Source organism: Rhinopithecus bieti, unplaced genomic scaffold, assembly GCF_001698545.2.
Source record: "Rhinopithecus bieti isolate Rb0 unplaced genomic scaffold, ASM169854v2 scaffold_3948, whole genome shotgun sequence".
Lineage (NCBI taxonomy): Eukaryota > Metazoa > Chordata > Mammalia > Primates > Cercopithecidae > Rhinopithecus > Rhinopithecus bieti.
The window spans coordinates 3678474-3706222 of NW_016804646.1; the positions used below are offsets into that span (position 1 = coordinate 3678474).

Here is a 27749-nt window from a genome sequence, read left to right on the forward strand (position 1 = left end):
TATGAATGAGAGAGAGAGAGAGAGAGAGAGAGAGAGAGAGAGAGATGATGCCAGATACAATGACTCATGCCTGTAATCTCAGCACTTTGGGAAGCTGAGGTGGGAGGACTGCTTAAGACCAGGAGTTTGAGACCAGCCTGAGCAACACAGCAACACAGCAAGACCCCATCTCTATAAAAGAAATTTAAAAATTAGCTAGGTGTGGTGGCATGCGCCTGTAGTCTCAGTTACTTGAGAGGCTGAGGCGGGAGGATCACTTGAGCCCAGGTGGTCGAGGTTGCAGCGAGCCATGATCGCGCCACTGCACTCCAGCCTGGGTGAAGACCCTGTTTCAAAAACAAACAAACAAAACAAAAAGAATATACCAGATAAACAAAAGATAAGATTTTAAACAAAAGGGTTCTTGCCCTATTGCTTTTAGAAAACAACAACGATAAACTTTGTAAAAACAAACATGTAAACAGATGCACCTTTGACATCCACCGGCTTTTCTGTTTGTATTTCTTAAGATTGACATGGTGTTCTGAGGTGTGAGAAGGTGCAGGCGGGAATGGCTGCATGGGAGAGATGGAGCCCTGTGGCTCCGCTGCAGGGAGCCTTCCACGAAGGGCTTTGAGTTGGAGTGAGAGAGGAGGAGGAAGCTTGTGTTGGGAGGAGGCGTTGTTGATATTTGTTACAGGTGTAAAGAAAAGATGCTAAGGAAGAATGTGGGCAGGACGAAAAGCAACAGGGGATTTCAACAGAGGTGCTGGCGGGAGAACCCTGCGTGACAGGGGAGGTCAGCAGCAGGGAACGTGCTTTATAGAAACAATTTCAGCTTCCCAGGATTCCAACCAAAGCAGGGACGAATGTCCCCTCAGAGTCGGGCTTATCTTTGTGTGCCCCTTCTCTCCAAATGATAGCTGATAAACTCCTCCTAGGTATGAAAGAGGTGGACCTAGGGAGACGGTGGCATGGCCTGTTTGCAGAGGGCAGACAGCCCATTGCACAAACCCCTGGAGGGCACACGGAAAAGATAGTCGGTGATGATGCTGAGTTGTGGCAGCCATGATCAAGTTCCTTATGGACAAAGATACATACATTAGTCACTCATAAATGGTGCCTTTTGTTGGTATATTAGTCAGAAGGTCAAGAGCTCAATAGACCAGGAGACAGACATATTTTCCTGATAGAGGGAAAGGGCGTGGAAGATCTGCACACAACGGAAAGCTTAACGCACCTGCTTTTCCACTGCCCCAGAAGGCAGCAATGACAAGCAGAACTTTATCTCATGTTCTTACTTTTTAAAAAATATTTGACTGTAGGAGTAAGTAAACTATGTAGCTTTTTTGTTTTTCCACACTGTATAACCTCAAATGATAAAAGAACAAACCACAATAGGAGTTGCTTATTCAAAAAGTGAGTTGGAGTTGGAATATTTTGTGGTTGTAGAATGTGTATCATTGGAGTAGAGAAAAGGCCAAAAAAGGAACACTTCCCTTACTTTTCATGCTGAAACAATGACCCTGCATGGTTTGGAGTCTAATTGTGTTGAGAAGCAGGTGAGTCATGAGGTCTCCATTTCAAACCTGCTATATTGACAGTTTTTTGAGAGCCTGAAATTGAGGTGATTAAGTGTGAACTCACCATTTTAAATACATGCGACACTGTTCAAAAATACATTTGTGAGAATAGGACATTAAAAAAAATAAACCCAAACGGTTATTTACAATTGCCAATTCTGATTAGGAAAATGACATTTCAATTTAGAAAGCAAGGAGTGGATTTATGTCTGGCAGCTAGAAAATATACACTAATGATGGAAAAGATAGGTTTTATTTATAATCAAACAAATAGGTCGAAAGCAATGGTTTCAACCAGACTTGGTGCTTCTGGAAGGGTGACAAGCAGGCAGAGAAGAACGAGAGATTTAGTTTCTGTTCTTGAAGATCCCTCCATGCAGGAGGCATGCAACCTACTGCCTGAAAGTTGTTTTTGGTTAAGAATTATTTTAAGTGCATTTATTCCTCTGAATATTCGTATTTTTGATGATGTAAGCAGTTTGTTTAAGTATGAATAATATGCACACTCATTTTTCTATCTAAACCTCCTTAAACTGTCCCCACTGGATGCTTTCTCTTTCTGGATGCCATTTTCTTCAGAACTAGGACGCACGTGTCTATCCCAGTCTCTGGTCTCTTGTCCAGCGATGGTATCCTCCCTGCTGCTGAACTCAGCTTGGGGCTGTGAAGGGACAGTCGTACACCTTGTTACCGAGGGCCACCGCAATGGGGAGTTGCACCTGACACATTTACATTTCACAAAGATATCGCCACTCTGTGGACACGGACCAGCAAAAGGCTTGGATGACATAGGATTTTGATGATGTATTCTCCAGCTCAATTCTAGACTGTGTGCAAACTTCATTCTTTCTTCTACTTTCTTTAGTTATGACTATTACAGGAGAAAGGAAAAGATCGAAGGTGAGGGAAGCAAAGCCAGAAAGGAAGGACAGCTTTGGTGGACAGAGCGAGGTCTTCCCACCTCACTCCCGGGACGTGCGCTGACGCGTTGCTCCTCCGTCCTGCAGAACGCCCTGGGTCGTGGCAGCAGCTGCAGCTATTTCACAGGCTGTCCTCCCTGTAGACTAAGCATCTACTCCGCGCTATAGGGCAAGGCGAGACAAAAAAGACCCTTGCCTTCTGGGAAGCTTGCCATCCAGCTGAGGGAGCCTAATTAGCCACGCTTCCTATAGGATGCAGTGGTCACTTTCTCCCCCATGGAAATACGTCTGGACCCTGGCACCCCACTCCTTCCAGAGCCTCCACGCGCTGTGCGTCCCCCGTGGCGCTTTGCTTGCCAGTGAGCCCTGCGTCTTGAGCACTCTGAACGGTTCGTTGTAGTCAAGACACTCGGGGATCCCAGAGACACGAAAAGCAGGAGACTTTGTGTGAGGGCCACTGCGAGGCTCAGGGAGAGTTCAATTCAGATTTGGATTTTCCTCACTCTTATGCTTTGGGGCAATACTCTTAAATGGTAAAGATATAGCCATTGTATGAACAGCAACACACAAAGGGGTTATTTGGAAATGAAAGCCTTATTGAAGGCACTGGAAAAATTAAACAAATAAACGCTTCCTTTAGATTGCTCACTCCACATGCCTGAAGGGTTGTTCATTTGATACCGAACAGACGAAGTCATTTATGAACTCTATCTATGCTTTTTCGTAATGACTAAGAAGATCCTAAATAGGCACGATTTCAGGAAGGAAGCCCTTCTGTTAATTTTGAGAACTTCCTGGCTGAAGCAGCAGCGTCACACTCTCAAAGGGAACAGCCAGACCGCACTGGGGAAGGCAGAGTTGTCAGGTCCCTGCAAAGAGAGTCCTGGCCCCAACACGCTCTCCCGCCTGAGATGCCTGAAGAGCTGCAGGCTGTTCTAAGGCAACGAACCAAACATTCTCCCAGGAAACACTAACTTGGGAAACTCCATTAAAAACCACCCAAGTGGCCGGGCGCGGTGGCTCAAGCCTGTAATCCCAGCACTTTGGGAGGCCGAGACGGGCGGATCACGAGGTCAGGAGATTGAGACCATCCTGGCTAACATGGTGAAACCCCGTCTCTACTAAAATACAAAAAACTAGCCGGGCGAGGTGGCGGGCGCCTGTAGTCCCAGCTACTCGGGAGGCTGAGGCAGGAGAATGGCGTGAACCCGGGAGGCGGAGCTTGCAGTGAGCTGAGATCCGGCCACTGCACTCCAGCCTGGGCGACAGAGCGAGACTCCGTCTCAAAACAAAAACAAAACAAAAAAAAAAACAAAAAAAAAAACCACCCAAGTGAATCAGGAAATGGTGAAGAGGTGACTGAGATGATGATAAAACTATCATTACCAGCCTTTCTTCACGGTGAATATCTGCTTTCGGAAGCTTGAATTTTATGATGCAACTCGCCATGCTCAGTAACAAAAATGGTTTGTGTTACCTCCTAGGTACACAATAGCTAGACTGTAGAAATGGCTGTAGAAATTAGCAACTACCTCAGACAAATACATGAGGATTATCGTGATAGAACAACATTCACCTTAGCCGCAGGCAGCAAGAGACATTGACCCAGGCAGACTGACTTTCTCCACGCACCCAAGACTGAGTGACAGCCATAAAACCAAGGCTCTGGAATAAATGGCTGTGGAGGCGTCGCGGTTCAGCCGCACTGCCGTTGGTCTAGGGCTGTTCCCTGGCCGGTGGCATGTGGAGCATTTGCTGCCTGGCGTAGCCACTTTGCACTTGAGTGAACCCAGGCCAGATCAAAGCTCTTTCCATACCCAGCTTTCGTCGGAATCAAGCCGACTGCAGAAATCGCCTTGCCCTGTGTTCCCCCATGGGGCCAGGTAATCTCGTTGAAACAACACTGAGTGGAATTAAACAACAACAACAACAAAATGCTGACAGAAGAAATCAAATAGTTTCTTTCTGGACCAGAAAAGGCATAGTTTTGATTCTCAAATGCTGAACTAAAAAATTTCAAGAGCTTTAACGCCCAAGTAAAAGGATTTTCACCTGTTAAGACTTGTAACTGTTAACCTCATCAGTCACAGCTAAAGCTGGCTTTCTTCTGATTGGGTTGTAGTGATGTCTTCTGCTGTGGTGAGCGAGGAAGTGAGTCCTGGGGGCCTGGCTCAGGCCTTGGCAGGTATGTGCAGGTGGAACCCACTGCATATATTATTATCATGTTTCTTGATGACGCTAAGCCTTCACAGATTCTCTGTTGGATTATTCTGCATACATTTCCCCCGCCCACTTTGTATTTGTTTTGTTTTGTTTTGTTTTTTGATACGGAGTCTCATTCTGTGGCCCAAGGTAGAGTGTAGTGGTGCAACCTTGGCTCACTGCAGCCTCCGCCTCCCAGGTTCAAGCGAGTCTCCTGCCTCAGTCTCCCGAGTAGCTGGGATTACAGGTGTGCACCACGATGCCCAGCTAATTTTTGTATTTTTAGTAGAGACAGAGTTTTGCCATGTTGATCACGCTGGTCTCGAACTCCTGGCCTCAAGTGATCCACCCGCCTTGGCCTCCCAAAGTGCTGGGATTACAGGCGTGAGCCACCACGCTCAGCCACATTTTCCCTTTGTGAATTTAGAAATGGTTGCTTTTGAGTTTTTTTAATATGAATTAAGAAAGGGGAAAAGGAAGGCTACATGTATATTTTATCTTTTAAGATATTTACAGTTTAAACACTTAGATTAAATTGTCACCATTTGTTTTGCCAGAAATGTGTTTGTTTGGGTTAGCGTGGACTGAATTTACTATATAGAAATAGCTTTAGCTGTTTCAGAATAGGAGTTTTCTCCTGTAAAGTTTGGATAATTATAGGGAAACAGCTATGAATTCCAATCTGGTCTTTTCTGGAGGAGAAAGAGTAAGAAAGAAAAGAAACAGGAGGGGAAAACCTAGGATCAAATTCTTTTTTTTTTTTTTCTTTTAACAATGAGTAAGAGAAGAGTCTTTTGGGGAGAAGCTGTGAGGTTATCTGCTTTTAGAATCCTAAAGAAATGCTTCTTTCACTCTATTTTTAAAGCTTTGCTATGTTACTTTGAGGGGACTCAACTTTTCTCCCCCTTAACCATAATGTGTATTGCCCCATTTGGAATCCTGGGTGTTTCTGTGTCTGGGCCATGCTTAGCCACTGCTTCCTTAGCTGACTTCATGTCCTCTTGGAAACTGAAGGTTCCCCACATTCCCTGAAGTATGACCTCACGATGGATATTTCCAAAGTCATGGTTCATGGGTGTGTGAATCGAAGTTGCAATGGTTTTTCAACCAAAACTTACGATAACCCCAGCATCTGGCATGCTAGAGATGCCCAAGGGCTCACCCACTTCAAATCTTCTCAGATCTTATTGACATTAATGAAATTCACAAGATTTCTTTCCTCTGAAGATAAAAGCTTTGAAGTAAGCCCTCGATTCCCAGCTGGATGTCTCGTTCTCTTTCTCTCTTCTTGACACCGAAGGCTAGGTCACTAAAGCACTGAGCTACTAAGCCATCATATTTCCAAAAGCTCGAGGAAACGTTTTCATCTTCTGAATGGGGTCGTTGGTCACTTGGAGATACCATGAATCTTGGCCTAACAGTCAATTCAATATCTAAATTTTCCTCAGATAGACAATGACAATTTCTAAACAATTGTCGTTGTCCAACTGCAAAGTAGATTCATTTATCTATGACATGTACAACAATAACAATGGGGTCATACTGATATAGTGAAGAGAATACTGGACTTCAAGGCAAACAGCCTGAGATAAAATTTTCAATAACTTAGTAGCTACAATATTCAATAATTCACTAGCTATTTAACTATGGGCAGGTTATTTAACTTCTCTGAATCTCAGTTACTGCCTCTGAATCAAGACTGAACTTTGGATACTCTCTGGTTTCTATTCACCTAACATTACTTTTTATAATATCACACAACATAACTTTGGAATAAGCATTTAGAAATGACAGTTATTCAATGGATGCCTGTATTTCAACTGAAAAGATGATCACAAAGCAACTATGTAATTCTTCAGAGTAAGTCAGAAACCTCATAAGCATCAAAATCAGGTGTCAAGTCAAGTTCTAAGAAAACCTGTAAAGACCAAATGTTTATATAATTAATTCTAGTTAAGAAAGAGTGCACTGTGCAAAACTCATTATTTGTTGACCCCCTACACCAAATGCTATTACATTCTGCTATTTCATTAAGTCTATATAGCTTTTAAAGATCAATTATATGGGTTAATTTCTTTTTTACATACCAATTGATAATGATTTGGTCAAGACTACAAAAAAGCAAGCAAGGGTCTTCTCTGATTAATGACTGTTTTGACCTGAAAGTTGTACTAAGAAAAATAGGTGAGTTCATCCATTTATCCGTCTACTGGATAATTATAACAATGGATTCAGTCATCATTGAATTAAGCTGAATTCAAGCTTGCGAAGTAAAAGCTCATCTCTTTTCTTATTGGCCAACATGATTCAGTGAACAGACTGCTTCAAAAAAGGAGCAGAGAGTTAAGTCCAGCTGTCTGTGTTAAATCTATTTCTCGCTGTCTTACCTCATGGTGGAGTAATAATAACAACAATATAATGTCATTTACAAAGATTAGGTCATTTAAAACTAACAATAGCCCTATGAGCTAATTACTATAATTATTCCCCTTCACAGGGGAGAAAATTGAGGTTTTGAGAGGTGAGAAAACTTAGTGAAATGATGTAAGCAGTAAGTGATACTGGGATCCCGAAAAAGAGAAATCGAAGTAAGAATCTGCTGAAGTGCAAGAATGATGGTGGGAAGGTTCAGAAAGAGAGGTCTGAGTGTCACATGTCATCACAGCGAGAGCAAAAGGTAGCAGAACATTTGCTGCCTACAGAAGAACTTTAGCCCCGTATCATCCGCAGAGAGGTTCCAGGTGAGTCAGTGATGGGGAGATACTGTAGCTGCTGCAACCAACCGGGTAGTGTTTCCTAGGATAGTCAATTGCTATGATAAAAAATATCATTTGTTCTGATATAGACTATTACACTATCTTTACTTCATTACAGATCCTTAAAACAATAGCATTCACAGAGATACAGGCAGGATGACAAAAATCAAGGCCGATTGATTTCAAGGACTTTTCTTTCGGTGCCATAAATACATGATGAGTATGGGGAAGGTCTAGGATCAATTTCACATTTCATCCCCCCATCTTTATGGGCATCCATTATGATTTATTTTTAGTCTGGTAGATATTAGTTACATAGTCTTCTAGACAAGGAAATTATAAGGCTTTAATGTATACAAGATAGATGAGCAGGCTGAGCGTGACTGCCCAGGGACATCATTGCTACTTAGTGGATGGATGCCTGGTATTGGACCAGAGGCACTAGGAGAATCTGTAACTACGGGATCGCAGGAATAGGGTGAGAAGGTAAAAAGGAGGAACATTCCAAGTATCTGAATGGTCTTAGGAAACAAATCAAAAAGCCACATTGAAGTCACTTATGTTGGGAAAGTTTAGGAATCAAAGTTGAAGGTTCCCATTCTCTACGAAGAGTAGGAGAGTCTCTGGTTTTCCTTCAGGGAATGGTTTCTTGTGGTTCTCCAACAGTCCTTGCCGGAATCGAATGTGGTGTGGAGGCTCTCAGATGGCCCCCTGGTAAGTGCGGAAGGCTCCTCTGAGGAGTGCAGGCACCGAGTGTGGGCTCGGAAGGTGAAAGGCTGCCTTCGGCCCTTCTTTCTTTGCGCATTTGCTGCTGTGTGGGACATGGCGGGACCAGGCCTCCCACTCCAGTTCCTCCTGGATCATAGTTAACAGGCTGTTTATCTTTCCATCTGTCAAAGCCTCCTATTCCTAATTCACCCTGCAGAACAATTTATCTCGTCATTTTCTTTTCTGGTTAATAACCAGTGTCTCCATGTTCTATAATGGACCAGATTCTAATCCCCAGTCGTCTGGCCCCTGTGTGATCTCATCTCCCTAATGAAGCCAGTCACCTGCTTTCTCCTCCACAGTGGGACTTCCTGCTCCACTCAGGCTGGATTTCTTACTGACCCCACTGCATGAAATTTTCATTCATGCCAAAAATTCCCCATGGGAATATTCTCCCCTCTTCCTCCTGGTAAGTTCAAGCTTACCTTTGTTCAGGGCTAGTGTTACTTCCTCTGTGATTTCGACTCCACATCATCTTTCTTTCTTTTGAATTCCTGTAGCACTAGCCTGTAGTCCCCTCCCTGCTTATTTCCAGGTTACTCTAAAACACTTAATAGTTGTTTCCTGTTTACTTAGCCCTTTTGCATTCTACCACCTCATTGGGGGAAAGGATCATGATAATTATGTTATAAACCTCATCGTGGGCATCAAATTCAAACTGGGCACTTGTAAAATGAATGAATGAAAGTATAAGTAAATGGCTACTTTGTGGGTTTACTAGGTCCAGACACTGATATAAGCAAACTCAGTTCTAAATGAACTGTATGGTAGGTGTAGTGGTCATCATTTGCCTAATTCCAATTCTTTGTTTACTGTTTCCATATTTGTGAGTTGTTATCCATGGAAGTAGCACTTACATGAATTTGGAAATGTTTGATCAAGTGAGCTTCAATATTTAGAGGGTCTGTACAGTTAGGGAGTGTCATCTGTCTGCTTTGCAATGCACTCCTCAACTTAAAGTGGGGTTTACCTGGATCATCTTTCAATTTGAGAAGAAAAAAACTTTTTTTTTCAAAGTGAAAAATGAGATTATCCCATTTACTTTTTTTTTTGGAATGGAGTCTTGCTCTGTCACCCAGGCTGGAGTATGATGGCTCGATCTCAGCTCACTGCAACCTCCGCCTCCCCTGTAAAAGTGATTCTTCTACCTCAGCCTCCTGAGTCGCTGAGATTACAGGGGCCTGCCACCATGCCCAGCTAATTTTTGTACTTTTGTATTTTTTTTTTTTTTTCAGTAGAGATGGGGTTTCACCATGTTAGCCAAGCTGGTCTCCAACACCTGACCTCAGGTGATCCACCCATCTCGGCCTCCCAAAGTGCTGATATTACAGGCATGAGCCACTGTGCCTGGCCCCATTTACTTTTTAGCAGTTTTGCTCCAAAAGAAGAACATGTTGGATTTTTATAGTGCTTTCATTTAATATCTAATTTTGTTTTATATGGTTTCTTTCATAGCTACATGGTAATTTTCAACCAGCTAGCGAAACAGCAAAATAGATGATTTTGATTGGAAAAGAACTGCTGATGGCTGCCCTCAGGAGTGATAAAACCTATTGGAAATAATTGTAACTACCTCTAGACGGGTGCTGAAAACTTTTAAAAACGAGCCAGACTGGCAGCTGCTATCAGACTTTTCCATTTCCAGATAACGTTAATGATACCAGATACAACCCGTTTTCAGCTCCGATTTTTTTTTTCTGTAATTGAGGCACAAAAATAAAAATTCATCTCAGATGTCTTTTCTTCTTTTTTGTGAGACAGGGTCTCACTCTGTCACCCAGGCTGGAGTGCAGTGGCATGATCTCAGCTCACTGCGACCTCGGCATCCCGGGTTCCAACAATTCTCCTGCCTCAGCCTCCCAAGTTACTGGGACCATGCGCTACCACGCCTGGTTAATTTTTTAATTTTTTGTAGAGATGAGGTTTTGCCATGTTGCCCAGGCTGATCTCGAACGTCTGGACTTAAGTTATCCACCTGCCCCGGCCTCCCAAAGTGCTGGGATTACAGACTTGGCCCCCTCACCCGGTTCATCTCAGATTTCTAATAAATGTCATCAGCAAACACATCAAACTATGGGGAAGTGCATTTCTAAAATGATGAACTCGAAACTTAGAAGCCTTTGCATATCCATCCCAGTGCTCACCATCGTAACGAGATAAGACTGAATCATTGTAGGTGACTGGGCTGCATAGCAGGGCACAGAGCTACAAAGTAAAAGATTCTCATGGCCTTCATGTGTTGCTTGTTCTATTGAGAAAAATAATTAAATGGATAAACTCACCAATCGTGCTTACAATGAAAAAACACGTTACACCATTTCTGTAGATTGGATGTTTCCCTGAATATTTGGGATATATCTCAGCTTGCCTGAAGTACCTACTCTTTGAAAATTCTAAAATGAATTAATGGATGCAAAATTTGAATAGATTTCCAAACCCTTAGCTGGATATTTTACAGAGTGGGACCCTCTCTTCAAATGAACTCAAGTAATGCAAACATAATACATTTAATGAACAAATCAAAGCAGTCTGATGGCTGAACTCAGTTAACTGCTCTGAAAGTGACAGAGTTAAATCCATCAAGCCTTTTACAACTGTCTTAGTTAAAAATAACCTAGAAATAGCTTTCCAAGCTCTATCAGCCTTTATCAGCTTCTACACTGGTGAGTTAAATGTGGCAAGAGACATCCACTTTGCCCCAAGTGTATTAATTCAGGGCACAGTCTGAAAATACTCGAGCTTGCCTGATATTTTACAATACAAATGTTTAAGGCTCTAGCCCCAATCCAAAAGTTTTGGGCCATACGTGCAGAGAGGGGGGAGGGGGGGGGGGCGGAGGGAGAGAAGAGAGAGAGAGGGGGGGAGAGAGAAAGAGAGAGAGAGAACAGTATCTCAACTGTGGAGGGGAATTTTAAATGTGGCCATTTAATTTGCCACAGCAGCAAAATTGGGTTTGCACAATGGACACTGAAGCTTGTTGGAAATGTTGATAGGTGAAATATGCTGACTTTTGATACTTTTAAATAAAGAATGTTTATTTGTCCGAGTTACATTTTTATCTCTTAAAATTCCGCAGTTGAGTGTACCCGATTGCTTTGCCCTGAATCAGGACATTAAGATTAGTCTGGACAAAGGCAGCATGGAAATGAAAGAACGGGACCCCCGAGGGGCGGAGGCGTGTTCTTTTTGAACAGAAATGGCCATGCATCCCAGCTCTACTGAAACAGGGCAAATAATAACCCATCCGTAAGGACAGGTGCCAGGACAAAAACAAGAGAACATGCATTCCATTTATATTAATTTAATGTGCTGTTGATACATTTTGACAACTATTATTACTGCAGCTTCTATTTTGTCTATACTGTAGCTCCCAGGTAACAGTAGACTGGCCATCACTTAACTCTCCTCCGGGAGAGGACGGGAAGTGTAACCCCACAGAAGGCCATGGACTGGTTTTTGCTTTACTGTTTAATAAAATGGGTTTACTCTACAACCTCACACAGGAGCAACACTTTGAAAGAGCAGCTGCTTCATCCTCAGGCCGTGAGGGAGAGCAGGACTTGTTGTCTGGACTCACCTTGAACTTGGAGCCCTCATCTTTGGGATGTCCCTTATGGGTTTTTTTAGTCTAGATGGGTACCTTGGACCCTGCTTACATCTCTGATTAAGACACATGGTTGTAGGACTTTAGGAGCAAAGAATGTATAGCTTACGCTTAATCGTTCAATTTTCCTTCAGATATAGTTCAATATGTTGGTGCTTAACCGAATGGGGAAAAGACTGGCTCTTCTTCTGCAAGTGGCATCCAGACGTGGCCATCTGAAGGCTGGTAGCTCTGTTACTTCCTTTTTGTCTCCACAAAGTCCTGATTTTTCCAATTTTAGGACACAGCTCATGACTGGCCCATTCCCTAGACTGCTGGCTGACTGTGAGAGATGCAGCCCTGATAAGCCAACAGGAAGCAGCAGATGTGGCCCTACTAAACTCATGGGAAGCAGCAGATGTGGCCCGACTAAACTCACGGGAGGAAGCAGATTTTATTTTCAAATGCACACCTGATACTTGTGCTTCAAGCCACAAAAAGATCATTCTTTTGTAGTATCACTATGGGATTTAATATTTGCAAAATAATTTATATTTCTGTTTCCTGATTTTGTGTTTTTGAGGCAGGATATCTGAAGGCACTTAATACATGTATTATAATTCCAATTTATGTCACACAAGTAGCTGAATTGAGGGAGAGAGAGAATATCTCCTTGCCCATTGCTGTCCATAAGGAGAGAACCCGGTTAAGCAGGAGATGGTAAGAAGCATTGGCAGCACCCTGGCTCACGTCTTCCCCTGCGGGAAGAGAGCGAGGGTGGAGGCATCAAGGAGATTCCCTTCTGCTTCCCTACAGAGGCGAAAATCCCCGCATCTACCGCCACCTTCTCTGCACAGGTTGCTACGTTGGCCTCTGAGCCCAAAGAAATCCTCGGCCCTCTTCCAGACTCTTCAGCGCCATGGTCCTAGGCCCAATGGGATGGAGTAGACGTCATAGCTCCAGTCCTGGACCAGGCTCCCAAATTCAACGTCGTCTGCGGAGTGGACTCAGAGCCCTGAGTAAACTGAGGCAAATGTTCTGGCAAGCAGGCTCACTCACCAAGCTTCCACTAAGTCTGGCACCTGCCACCTTAGGTCTGGACAATGTAAACCTCCAGAAGTTGATGGAGACCTGGACAAAGGGCTCAACTGATTTTCTGGCTTCACCCCAGTGTGGCCTCCCAGAGTTCTGTTGTCTTCCACCTGCCCAAGGACCCCGGATAGGTCATTCCACTTAGTTCCAGCCTCTTGGCAATATCTGTATTGGGAGCCTTGTGCCCCCTACGTGCTTCTATCAGCAAGACCCTGGACTTAAAGACTTGCCATGTGGTGGTGGGTCCTCAGTCTAGGCTATATGTCTTTTTTGTTTTGTTTTCTTTGTTTTTCTTTTCAGACGGAGTCTCCCTTTGTTGCCCAGGCGAGAGTGTAGTGGCGCGATCTTGGCTCACTGCAACCTCCGCCTCCCCAGTTCAAGTGATTCTCCTGGCTCAGCCTCCCAAGTAGCTGGGACTACAGGCACGCGCCACCACGCCCGGCTAATTTTTGTATATTTAGTGGAGATGGGGTTTCACTATGTTGGTCAGGCTGGTCTCGAATTCCTGATCTCATGATTCGCCTGCCTCAGCTTCCCAAAGTGCTGGGATTACAGGCATAAGCACCACGCCTGGCCTATGTTTAGTTTTTATAGACACCTTTAGGCTCAAAGGAGCAGCTCCAGTGGTGGGAATTTGGGGAGTCAAGGTAGTCTGGCAGAGGAAGTGCTGATGGAAAGGCAACCCTCTTGGCCTTGAGGACGCCAACTTCATCCTCCACTCTCCTCATCACAGGTAGGCTCTGGCTGCAGGGCAGGGTGGGCAGGTCAGGCTGATGGTTCCTGACATGTCTATGGGGCTTGGGTGATGGGAAGGGCCCCCAGAGCAACAGCTGGAGCATTCGCCTTGGTGAAATACAGCTGTCTTCATTTGGTCACATGGACTGCCTGGTGCTCAGATTAGTGTCTGTTTGTAAACTGGCTTCCCAGTTGGAGGATAAAAGAACAAGGCAATAAATCCAAGCTGGGACTCAGGAACCAGGTTCTAATTTGAACTCAGATGTCATCATCCAAATTCTGTGATTTCAAGAAGACCAACTGTGTTCTAGAGCTTCAGCAGCTGAGGATAGATTATTGGACTAGAGTGGGAATGTAGACTAGGTGGCTCACATTCTGGCAGAGGAGTCCGGTAATATGCCAGGTAACCAACCATTAAATAAGAATATTTCAGAGTGAGAAGTCCTAGCAGGGAATGGCAGGAAGGTGATGTGGTAGGGACAGACTCGGGAGGCCACTACAGGCAGGGTGATCCAGAAGGTCTCCCTGGGAAAATTAAATTTAAGCTGACATCTTAGTGTGGAGAAGTTGGCTTGGGAGAAAGCAACAAGCTTGGGAAGGACGTGCAGTGCAGAACAGCAAAGGCAAAGACCTTGAGGTTGGAATTCGTTGTTACCGGAGATGATGATTTCACCGAGTTGTGGCATCTGGGGTCTTCAACATTGATATCTACTATACCTGATTATCATTTGTAATGGCTGTTTAATAGCTATGGAATGGAAGGAATACAAGTTACTCAGCTCTTCTCTGGTTAGGGACATTAAGTCTACCTCCCGATTTGCGCTATTTTTGTTAGTGATGCAATCAACATCTTTGAGCGTAAAGTCTTTTTCCTCAGTAGTATTATTTCCTTGAAGGAATTCTCAAAAGTGAGGTTACTGCTTCAAGGGATATGAACATTTTGTGCTTACTGGTATAGGCTGCCACATTGATTGTTCAGAAAGGTTAGGTCAGTCTATGCTGTTCCAGCAACACGTGCGGGTACCTGCTTTATCACAGCATTGGGTGTTAGAATTAAAATTGTGTTTGCTAATCCAGTGTTTATAAAATCCTACTCTAAGGTTGCATTAGTTAGCATTTTTCTAATTACTAAGGAGGGTTAACGTTTTCCCATGTATTGTTTTGCTGTGTGAGTTTTTTTTTTTTTCCTTTGTGAGAGTGATTTGTTCTTATCTTTGGCCTATTTGTCTACTGTGTAGCAGTTATAAAAGAAACAAAGTCTCATCTTATCACCCTGGGAAGCTAGGGAGTGGACCAGCAGATCTCTGAAGTTAGATTTTTTGGCACGCACAAGCCACTCCAGCATTCATTTCTTTTTGACTGATGCAATAAGCACTATTTCAGAGAGCAGAGGGACGTGCTGAAGAGTCACTATCACTTCTAAAGGTGCCCAGGTGTCCCCGGGCAGCACCCTGGGCACTGAAGAATTGGAGGGATTATGTTAAGCAATGCAGAGGACATTGTACGGTCAGTCAATCATTGTGAGAAGGTGAATTGATGGTCATATACAGAAGGAGGCACATTTACAGTGAATTTGGTTTCTAAAAAGCTTGCTTTACATCCTTATGACTGCACACCCACCCACCCATCAGGTGGCTGTGAAGGGTCGCTAATCAGAGGCAAGAACTCACACTTCTGGGTACAGCCCTCAGGTTTACAAAGTGTCTTAAATTGGATTAAGTATCAATGAGGCTACACATAAAGTCATTGTTATTTTGGTTTGTATGTGAAAAGTGTTAATTTGTTCAATGTAAACATTCATGATATATTGCAATTGATTTGAACTTGTGTTGGCATTTCTACATTTTTTAATATATGGGGAGCCTCTGAAGATGAGAGTGGGCTGGGATGCTCTTGACATCTAGGAAGCCCAGGCTGAAGGCTGGGAGGCAGATAGATAAGAGAGAGCTCACTAGGTCCTGGGAGATGAACTTGGAGGAGGCAGACGAAGCTAAGGCAGAAGCATTTGTTCTTATTGAAGGTTAAAAGACCAGTAGCAGTGGAAACTGTAGTCTGCTATTTATCTTTAGGCTAGGGGCAGTGCAGACAGCTGCAACACGAGCGTCCTTATAAAACTATGCCAGCAACCTGAACCGTGACCTCCACTGGAGAAGTATTTCAGTGGGTGTACTGACATCCTCTTTAAGCACCAGTGAGCACCGTGGTGTCAATTTTGTTTTGAGGTTTGGTGATTTTGTTCACCCTCTTTAGTGAATAATAGGGAGACAAAGTCTTTACATAGTCTTATTTCAGTTTAATTAAGGAAACAAAGCTTTGTGGCAGGAAGAAAGATACTACATTGAGAGCAGGTTTGAAAGTTAAAACAAACATTACAAAAGATTTTGAATTTCTGAGAGGCAGTGAGCTATTGCAGAATCAGATCGACAGTGGACACAGCTATTCAAGTTAAGGTAAAATAATGATTTGGATAGATAGTTCAGTACATGTGATCTTTAGTTCGAAATTATCTGGGTATTTCTTTTACTTTTTTCATGTCCCTTTATGTAGTTATGGCCTGTTAGAAGAAACCTTATAAATTAAGAAAAAGCCAGCTGTTTACAGAAATCAGTGTGAAGCATTTAAAGTGGTTTTTCTCATATCGAAAAGCTACCGGCTGGTCTAATTATTGCCCTATCTAAAAGATCAAAGTACATTAAAATGCGTGAAATAAATGGCTAGGCTGCCCCTATCACTGCGTGCTACAGTCATTATTCTAGTAGTGTGTCTTTCAGGAAACCTTTTACGAATCCCATAAAGAACTACATCACTGGGCCCCCAAACATTCCGCATGTAAAATGTCTGATGGTGGGCTGGGTGTGGTGGCTCACGCCTGTAATCCCAGCACTTTGGGAGGCCGAGGCGAGTGGATCGTGCAGTCAGAAGTTCAAGAGCAGCCTGGCCAAGATGGTGAAACTCCGTCTCTACTAAAAATACAAAAATTAGCCAGGCGTGGTGGTGGGTGCCTGTAATCCCAGGTACTCGGGAGGCTGAGGCAGAGAATTGCTTGAACTCGGGAGGCGGAGTTTGCAGTGCGCCGAGATTGTGCCACCGCACTCCAGCCTGGGAGACAGTGAGACTCTGTCTCAAAAAAAAAAAAAAAAAAAAAAAAAAAGCCTGAAGGTGAAGAAAATTACTCAGAATAGTAAATTCCTATAAGTCCTGTTATGATTGTTTTCTGCTTGAAGGAACTCAATGGACTCGCTTTTTAATTAGTTCTACTATTCTACCCCCAAAACCTGACTGCTATAAGACAGCAAATTAGAGCTTTTGGCAAGAAATAGACTTTGGGGGTCTATATTTCCTGAAGAATAAAGTAAAACGGGTTTCCACGAGTCTCCTAACACCCGCCAGGGGCTGCGATGTGAAGACAGCCTCCTGCTGCTCTGGGTTATAGAGTTTAGAACTGCCTGGGGTTTGCTAAGGAAGCCCTTCTGATTAGCAGAAGGCCAGGGCTACTCAGGGCCTCGGGGCACGGGACAAGGATCCTGAATTGGCCCTCTGGGAAGCAAAGTGTCAGGCATCAGGCTAGGAGTTTTATTTGTGCTCCTTCATTTAATCCTTAATTCTATGAGGTTGGCCATGATGCTGAAGATGATGGTAAAGACTCTCGAATACTCTTCCCAGGGATCTATGTTAGCTTGTGGCTGTGAAGGTTAAATAGGGTATATATGCAAAGCAGCTGCTATCTACTAGTAAGTCCTGCAGCAGAGTTTGCTGTAATTATACTCATTATTATAATATCAGTATCAGGGCTTCTTACAAGGTAGTTCTTACAATCAAATGAACTAATTTATAGACAGCACCTAGCCGAAAGCTTGACAATTATGGCATGCTAAAAAATGTTAGTTTCTTTCACTTCCCTAATAAGATCAATTCAAGGAGTTCGTGGTGCATTCATTAATATTCCAAAGCTACCCACTGCACGGATGAGCAAATTGTCAAAGTGGGATTTGATATCTGGTCAACCTAAAACTGAAGGCTTGGCTGTTTCCATTCCAGTCTGCTTCCTTGCTAAGGGCACTCAGGGTCAGTGCGGCCAAACCCAATTAACACAGAAATTCCTTATGGTTGCCCTTGTAATCACTTTAGGACAGGAGCGCCTCCTAATCTGTGAATTATTTGGTTTTAAATACATTTTTGTCCGTGTCATTTTTTCTTTTGTATGCATTTACATTTTTAAAAATAGGCATGTAGCCTAGAACAATTATAAAAGCGAATACTGCTTTATAATGAACCAGGTAACATTGCCAATATTCAACTCTTTTTGGCTAAAACATGTCAATTTCATGTGGTTTAACCTAAATTTTAGTTCTTACTGTGTGTCAGGCACTATGCTAAGTGTTTAAGTACATTTAGCTTATTTAATTTGAATTCTCATTAATCCCCACAGCAACCTTGACAACCTTGACTGCTCACATTTTTACAGATGAGGAGCCCATGGTACAGAAAGGTTAAGTTCAACTACCAAACATCAAAGGGAAACCGCCATATGCAAAATAATGAAATGTCTTTATAGATGCTTTGGCTGAGAAATTCAGCTGTGATATATATGAAAACAAAGTGAAATAAAAAATACCATTAAAAAAACATTTCTTTACAATGGACATATTATTCAGATGAAAACAGTTTTCCTTCTAATCTTAAAATTTTCTATTATTATCTAGCTAATCTATCATCCATCTATAGTTTTCAAATTATCTGTGAAATTATTCATTAAGTAATTAACAATTATAATTACAAATTATAATTTTGAGTCACCGTGATTGGTAGAATTTAAATGCAAAGATATGGTTGTCAGAAAATTTACTAAAAAAGAAAATAAAAATTAGTTCGTAACTGATCCTTAAAAATATGTCTTTCCTTTCAAATTTTCTCCAATGGTTCTCTTTTCCTTGGGCTGCCATTTTACATTCGGGGAAAACTGAGACCAACATTGACCACCTGACCTTTGTTGACTACATTTTAACGTAAATTTTGCTTTTAGTAATTTTCCTTGCTTCTCCATGAAAATAATGTGTTTACAGGTAGCCTCCTCACTAAGTCTGTAATGTGCTTTTTTAGTGGTTTTAGAATATTTCTGTAGGGGATACAAAATAATATTATGGTGACATAATTTGTTTTACTTCCCTGCAATTTCATATGAACATACATAAAGCAATATTATAGCATATTAGCTTTCTTATATGAGATTAAATTCTCATTAATATATTTTAATGTTTTATGAAAATATTTTAATACAAAGAAGTACAATTTCCTCATCTATTTTACCACAATTGCATTTTTTGTTTTAGATCATTTTCATTAAAATATCTTCTGTTTCCTAACCAAAAAAAAGTTAATTCATTTTTTGGGGGGAAAGAAATAATTGGGTCATATTCTATAATTGCTATTGGAGCTATCAGACTAGGTTGTATCTTGGCAAAAATAAAATCTAGGTCGGAACTAGAAAACTTTAAAGTGCTAGAAGATACTGTTACTAGACTTTATGAGAATGTATCAAAATGCGGTTAGTATTGTCATTTTCACAGTTACCTCTTTTATATTTATGATGAGAAAAACATATGCTTTCTTCTGGATTTTATTTTGTTTCCAAAATGATTAAAATTCTACTTAAAAATCACAACACTGTAAAACTATATTCCCTGTATACCCTATTTTAACATTTGAGTATTTATGTTCACTTTCTCCAATGGTAAGGTAGACTGTCATTATCTATATTTATCTTGTTGTTTTATGTCCACTTAATTCCCCAATTCTTTATGTGGAAGTTACGTATTTTAGTTACAAATCTTTTTCATCTCATAAACTATGGGTAGGTAGGTAATAAGTGAAATTTCTAAAAATCACATTCCCGTAGTTCATGATGTAACTGTCAGCTACACAGTCAGCAGTCGACCTGGGACAGCTGCCTTGTGGTTATACAGCTGCTTTGATCACTCAGAAATAAGCACAGGAGGCTTCACTCCATTGTTTTGCTTTAACTGTTGCATGTTCTTACCCTTTTTACCTGCGTGGAGCTAAGGGCTGGCTTTGGGCCTCTGGATGCTCCAAACCACAGAGGTAACTTTGGTGCCCAGATACTGGCTTATCCTGGCACGTGCACATACACACGTGCATGCGATGCTGCCATCCCTGCCAGGAAGGATTTAAGGTACTTCCATTTGATCATTACAGCTGAAATCATTGTTGATTGTTGTTGATGACCTAGGTGTCATTAAGCTCTCCAGAGAACAAAATGGTTCATAGGATTTTCCAGAAACTTGACTTGCTGTTGAACTTTTCATGTTAAGAATAAAGGAAAGCCACGAAAAATCTTTTCTGGTGACTCAAACAATCCCTGGATACACTGGGAAGATGTCTAAATATTAGCACTATGTTCGATTTGTACACTCAGGATCAACCTATGTCTATTTCTATCTTTGAAAAAAATCCTTGCAAGTTTGTGAGATTGCCTGCTCACTGATCAGAAGGTAACATCCGTCTTGTGTAATAGCAATGCACAAGGAATGGAGGAAAATCTTTGTAAAGAAATCGAAAAAACAGAACTTTGAACTAATCTGGTTTAGATTACTCAATATTATTAAAGAGTATTAAGGTTAGCCCAATGGTCAGGAAATTTAAATGTTTTCAAATTGTGTGCTATTTAAAACAAACATTGGGAACCGGGCACGGTGGCTCACACCTGTAATCTCAGCACTTTGGGAGGCCAAGGAGGGTGGATCACCCGAGGTCAGGAGTCTGAGACCAGCCTGTTAACATGGTGAAACCCCATTTCTACTAAAAAAAAATAATAAATTAAAAAATATAAAAAATTAGCTGGGTGTGGTGGCAGGTGCCTGTAATCCCAGCTACTCAGGAGACTGAGGCAGGAGAATCACTTGAACCCAGAGGTGAAGGTTGCAGTGAGCTGAGATTGTGCCATTGTATTCCAGCCTGGGCGACAGAGCAAGACTCCGTCTCAAAAATACAAAACAAAAAAACCATGGGCCCAGTGATAGTTTCCCATAACAATTCTTCCTCGATTCTGAATTTCTTAATGCTTTATTTTAGTGAAAATGTTGTTCCATGAAAAATGTTAAGACATTGGATTGTGCTACCAAGAGTTTGGTCTTGCCACTTGTAAAAGTGTAGGAATTGCTAGCTTAAGCCCATCCTCTCCACCAGCCCCTCGATTGTGGAGGTTGGTTTTCCTTTCTGTTTCTGTTGCCACCACCACACTTTGTCCCTTATGGTCTGTCTCCAAATTTACCTTCCTGCAATAACCTCTCCACTGCCCTGTCCTGTCTTCTCCTTTATCCCTTTAAGTCCACCCTTTTCCACTGCCTACTTAAACCTTCATTCGCTCAGCTCATGTTGCATTTCTCTATTGGGGAAAACCTTCAGAAATGTACCATTATCTGTTGAATAAATTTCAGTTTCCTTGGCCTGGCATTAAGCCCTACGTGATGGGCTTCAGGCCAATTGTCCCCTAATCCTCCCTCACAGCAACATCAGTCTCTAGTTAAACCATGATTGTTACCCCCAGACAAGAGTCAGGGCCTCCCCACCTTCTTATCTGGGCGGCGTCATTTCTTCCTGCTGAGGTTCCTTCCCCAGCTCTGCTTATGAAAATCTGTGAAGGTGCCTTGATCTCTGAATCACCAGAGTCAGAAGGCATTTGTCTTTCTTTTAAGCCTCAGCAATGTTGGTGCTTCTCTAGAGGCCCTTGACAAATACCACATTCTGAAGTTACTGAGTTACTGTGAAAATATCTCATTTACAAGAATTAGGCTCCTTGAAGAGGGAAGCCATCTTGGAATCCTCTGTGGTGTCTATCAACTCAGTCGACGTTCAGGAGACGTTTGCTGGAAAAGGAATATGAAGAGAAATCTAGCTGCCTGAGGAAAGGGGGCTGGCCTACAGTTGCATCTGGGTCTCTGGATCTGTGGGATGCAGGTGCCCTGCAGGCCAGCTTTGGCGGGCAGAGGGGTCATCTTGCAGGGTGACCCGCAGGCCAGCTCTGGCGAGCAGAGGGGTCATCTTGCAGGGTGACCCGCAGGCCAGCTCTGGCGGGCAGAGGGGTCATCTTGCAGGGTGACCCGCAGGCCAGCTCTGGCAGGCAGAAGGGTCATCTGGAGGCGGAGCAGAAACTTGAGAACCCAGACTCAGGGAGAGGCCACTGGGCAGCCGGGCACTGAAGCCAGGAACACAGGGATTTGAAGTAAACGGCCAGGCCAGTGCCTGCCAGAAAGGAAGTCCATGTTCCGAGGAGTGGGAGAAACCGTTTGCTTACGAACCTTTGACCAGGAAAGCAGAGGGGCAAAGAGGCCAGTCAGAGGCAGAGAGGAGGCCCCACCGAGGCAACCCGACCTGCCAATGCTCCTTCCTCTCCCTGCCCTGACCTCAAGCTGAGCTCATGCGCATCGATTTCATTTAACTAACGGCATTTATAAGTGACCATTGTGTGGAAGGCACTAGCTTAAGTGCTCTCCCATTGAGTCATGACACAGTAATAGTGACAGTGCTAACACCATTGAATATTTTCTATTGCCAGGAGCTGAACTGTGCCTAAATGCATTATTTCATCTAATCTTAGTAACTCAACTGTGAGGCAGGTGCTATGATTAGCATCCTTACTGAAAGCTGAGGCAATGGAGGCTTAGAGAAGTGACGTGGTTTGCCCAGGTTCCAAGGAATAAGTGGAGGCAGCCCCAGGTCCAGGGGTGGGGGCAGGCTGCCGGGCGCTCAGCCACTCCTCCCCACCTTCTTCCCATTGGCTCAGTCCCTTGCATTTTCACCGGCCCCAGGAGCAGCAATACTTTGTAGATATGGGTGCTGGCCAACATTTTTGGTCCCTTGGAAAATTCTCTCCTACAAAATAGGTTGTGAATGTAACCCAGTCCCCATAAAGATGGTCACTCAGTGATTGCTGTGTGTGTGTGTGTGTGTGCACGCGCACATGTGCGTATGAGAATTAAGTGAATCTGGAGTTGGCACAGGGTGGGGACTGGCTTGTGAGTAGGGTAGTGGGTAACTGGAAGAGGACTGAGGCCGGACGTGGTGGCTCACACCTGTAATCCCAGCACTTTGGGAGGCCAAGGTGGGCGGATCACCTGAGGTCAGGAGTTTGAGGCCAGACTGACTAACATGGTCATTATAAAGTGACCAACCCAGTCTCTACTAAAAATACAAAATTAATCAAGTGTGGTGGTGCATGCCTGTAATCCCAGCTACTCGGGAGGCTGAGGCAGGAGAATCGCTTGAACCTGGCAGGCGGAGGTTGCAGTGAGCCGAGATGGCACCACTGCACTTCAGCCAGAGCAACAAGAGTGAAACTCCATCTAAAAAGAAAGAAAGAGAGAGAGAGAGAGAAAGAAAGAGAGAGAGAGAGAAAGGAAGGAAGGAAGGAAGGAAGGAAGGAAGGAAGGAAGGAAGGAAGGAAGGAAGAAAGAAAGAAAGAAAGAAAGAAAGAAAGAAAGAAAGAAAGAAAGAAGGAAAGAAAGAAAAGAAAGAAAAGAAAAGAAAAGAAAAGAAAAGAAAAAAAAAACAGAAGAGGACTGAGTGATGCTGTGGTCAAGGTGGGGGTGGTGTACAAGCTCTGCCCCTGCCCTGGCACCAGCTGCCCCTGCCCCAGCTCCGGACTTCATTTCCTCATAGGTAAAGCAGAGAGCAGAACAACTCCCTCCTGGACTAGTACAGGGCCGGGGAGGACAACGTGTACTGCACGTAGTGAGGATTTACCCAATGGACATGCTGTGATGGCCGGGGCTGGTATTTAAACTGCAGCTATTAATAGAATGACATTGCAGAACTAGATTCATGATAAGGCTTCCTTAACTTTCATTTAATTCTGTTTCACATGGAATCTTAACTATTTTAAACAATTAAAAACAGTTAGAAAGAAATATTGAGGAGGTCAATGCAAAAGAATTAAAAGTTCTTTACAAAAGAAAAACCCAAGATTCATATGAGAACAATAGCTACTCTCAACCTATAATGTCCCTAAGTGAAGTGATTTGGGAATAGTTAGGAAAAGGAACCGCATCGTGAAAAACATCTTGGAACTGATTAGGTTCTAACGCATTTAATGCCAAATCAGGAGAGCCAGTAAACTAAAACAAACAATGAGATCAAAGCAGCAGCAAATACTCTGCACACCAGCGAGTCCTGACACACGGGAACTGGCGCAAGGTTCAGTCGGTCCATGGCCAAACAGCCTCTGCTCATGTGGGGTAGATATCAGTGCACGGAATTCCAAATTTGTTGGTGTGGTTTCCAGCAACCAGTTCCAGCCTCCCATCTGCATGCCACAGTCTAGCATCTCAGTGGCAACTGGCTGACCTTGAGCCTGTCCTCGCTGATGGAGGGACTGCTTTTATCACTGGGTTTCACCTTTGCTGGGCACGACCTTCTCATCTCACTATAGCAATTCACAGCTAATTGCACTAACGAAGGGCAGCGTTTGAATAAGTCCCCCTTGAAGAACATGCAATCTGAATTCACATGTATCTCTTTTTAGAGTGCATTCCGTGATCTTTTGCTACACACATACCCTCTAAATTGTAGTTATTTTAGATATTCTTCAAAACTAATTTATGTTTCTGTATATTCTGGGAAGGTAATTGGGAAAAGCCATTCAAAAGTGTTGAGTGGTATAGACGAGTAGTTATTTTGTAATAAAAGTTCTCTATGCATTGTTTTTCTTAGATAATCGAGAACACATTTTATGCTTAAAGTTCAGGCAAAGTGATGCATAAAATGAATCAGCATTATAAAGTTGGCAACATGGGATTTTTCGTTTTATTAGTTCCCATCCAAAGGTATGAGAGTTGCAAAACTCTTTTATACTCATTTAGAATTTCCGATGTAGGAGAATGTTAGTAAATAAATCCAATCCTTGTAATGATCCTGCATAACAGAGCTTATTCTCCTGTTTTTCAGATGAGGAAACCAAGGCCAAGAAACTGTAACAGATAAGTCCCAAAGCATGGAGGTGGCACACCAGGAGACAGGCCTGTCGGGCTCTTGCCACCGTGATGTCTACCTTTAATGACCTCAGTTACAGAATACCACGTACACGGAGCACCAGGAAAGAAGGGCATTTTTTTTTTTTTTTTTTTTTAACCACTGTCAAGTTTAAAATTCTTGTGGCTGAAAGCACAAGATAACTCTGAAGGTGAATCAGATGCCAGCTCCACTTCAAACGCCATCAGTGCTTGGCATTTCAAGCGCATGAGACGAAATTGCAATTAAGAAAACCCGAGAATCTCACGGAGATTCTGCAACTGGCCATTATCACAAGATAAATGTCTTTTTTGAAAAACAAACTAGGCCGGGCGCGGTGGCTCAAGCCTGTAATCCCAGCACTTTGGGAGGCCGAGACGGGCGGATCACGAGGTCAGGAGATTGAGACCATCCTGGCTAACACGGTGAAACCCCGTCTCTACTAAAAAAAAAATACAAAAAGCTAGCCGGGCGAGGTGGCGGGCGTCTGTAGTCCTAGCTACTCGGGAGGCTGAGGCAGGAGAATGGCATAAACCCGGAAGGTGGAGCTTGCAGTGAGCTGAGATCCGGCCACTGCACTCCAGCCCGGGCGACAGAGCAAGACTCCGTCTCAAAAAAAAAAAAAAAAAAAAAAAAAAGAAAACAAACTAAAAAGATGATACAGAATAAATGTTTGAATCATGTCTAAATTCTGTGGGGAAAAGAGAAGAAAGAACCCGGAGGCCTAGTCTCTCCAAATCATTTCCTTAATTTTTAAGAAAACAACAAAGCCAAATAAATAGCTTCTTCTGTGGTATTTCTGAAAATGTGGGATTCTGAATGTGAGATCCTGAAAATCCCCAGAAACCTCCAGACTACGTAACCCTCAGCATGGCCACGGTCTGGCCACCCTGTTCCGAGGCTTCCCAACTGCACATGCCACACTCAGAGCAACGTGTGTGCCCGGGTTCCTCGTTCAATTATTTTTCTCCATTAAATGAGTGGAAAATAATGTTGTCCATCCGTCAGGAGACTGGCTGGTGTTCTGTTTGTGGTGTTCTTTGCTCAAACACTTCCATTCTGACTGTTAAAAGACTATCTGTGTAAATGGTCAGGGCTTGGGAGTGTCCATTTGAGGTGATCTAAGAGAAGGTCAGGATTGAAAAGAAACATGTAAGAAATGCAGAGCCTTGAAGCGTCCCCATAGCTGGCTCAGGTGTGACCCAGATCCTGCGGGCTGTGAGGGGCCTGGGCAGCCTCCCCAGGAGGAGCTGAGCATGGCCACACTTGTGACCTATGGGGACAAACATGGGGGCGAAGGCTGCCGGGAGGGGCCAAGGGTCCCCGGCTTCCAGGGTTGGGAAACTGGCTCTTCCTGGCGAGGGGTCCCTTTCCCTTCTGTAAGCGCAGTGGGGACCAGGTTTCTCAAATGTTGTTCAGACTTTGCAAAGTGAAAGGCGAGAGCATGCCGTCTTTTTGACCTGCAGGGAACACCAAAGCAAATGCGACCCAGGTGTTCGCCTGCCATTTCTCTCCTAATGGTCCTTGATTCTGCAGCCTGACATTGTCCTGAAAAATCACTTTCGTTCTGACAGCCACCAACCCATACGCATAAGACTTTTAAAAGTTAGGTGCGAACTACTCATATGCTATCTGCTCCATGGGAAAAATAATCAGATGGTCATTGAGGCAATACACACACACACACACACACACACACACACACACACACACATTCATATATGTACATATACATATATACACATACCCAAGCACACATATACACATATCTACACATATGCAAGCACACATACAGTCACATACATATCCATATACAAATACACACACGTACACACACCTACATATACACACATACATCTAAACATGTGTACACATAAACAGACATGTACATACACATATGCACATACATCCACACGTGTATATAAACATCCATACACTTACATACCACATATACGCATTTATGTAGTTTTAAAGTGACCTGTTGTGGAAAGTTTTCCCTCAAAAAAGCCTTTTGGGGAGCAGGGAGGGATGATGTGGAACTCCGCAAGGAACCTGTTTCATTACAGATGGGCAATGCTCACGTTAGGAGGTAGGAACTGTCCAATTCAGCATGGACATCCTGTGTTCTCAAGGTGGTCTCTGACAGTAAGCCATTTTCTATGGCAGAAATTCTGATCATATTCTTGATTCTGAAAATTAGTTGCCGATTCTTGACTGACTTCAAGTTTTTTAATACTTTAAACGGGATTGAGAATAGTAGTAGGGTCTTTAAATAATGTTTGTGTAAAACGTGCTTTAGAAACCAAAATTTCATCTTTGTTTCTGCCTCTCTGACACTCTTTATGGAATATTGTTTTGTTGCTATCTGTGTTATTATGTGTAGTAAACATAAATGTCCCACTTTATGTATCAATAATAAAACAAGCATTATTTTCCTAAAAACAGCAGTACATACTGATATTTCCTGACAATAAATATTTATGGACAACTCACGCCAGTTTTACCATCCATACCGATTATAACAGATGTGAGCTCACCATTCAGTCTGGAAGATTTTATAAACCACTGAATAACAAACTCCCATCCATTCCAAAAGACATGGACTATAAAATAGTATGAATTGTCAGTAAATAGTTATCCTGATGAAATACTCCATTCACCCCTCCACTTGCATAAAGATAGATCATGCTCCAAAATATGCATACTTTTATAGAGGGAAGAATAATTTTTTAAAAGTGATTTACATGACAGAACTATGCAATAGAGCATTTTCCTCCAGGTTCAAGAGGGAGGCAGATACAAGGAGCCTCTGTCATGAAGGGATGGAGTGCTGAGTCATTCAGTCCCTTCCAGCAGCCTAGCTAAACAGTGAGGCTCCTTTCAGAGTTGACAGTCAAATCAAACCGGTTGAGGCGGATGGTGCACCTACTGTGGGCAGTGGTCTTTGCTAGGCACTGTCATCTACCTAAGAGAAACTTATATAGAGTCGCGCATAGTATATGCATCCATGACAGCTCTGCTCCTTATGACACAGGCATCCCAGCTGCTCACCCTGTGCAGAAGCTGTGGTTATTATTCCTTCCCCATCACGGACGGTGCATTCTTTTCC

At 43.0% G+C, this 27749-nt stretch overlaps 1 protein-coding gene and 1 long non-coding RNA gene across 2 annotated transcripts in view; one reads left to right on the top strand and one right to left on the bottom strand.

Moving 5' to 3' along the window:
* LOC108527987 (uncharacterized) overlaps positions 1-3133 on the top strand; it is a 17772-nt gene extending 14639 nt beyond the window's left edge. Inside the window, exon 6 of the long non-coding RNA XR_001885004.1 lies at positions 2142-3133. This is a non-coding gene — a long non-coding RNA (uncharacterized LOC108527987). The remainder of the gene's footprint in view (positions 1-2141) is intronic.
* PACRG (parkin coregulated) overlaps positions 1-27749 on the bottom strand; it is a 600857-nt gene that overhangs the window by 2531 nt on the left and 570577 nt on the right. The window lies entirely within an intron of this gene.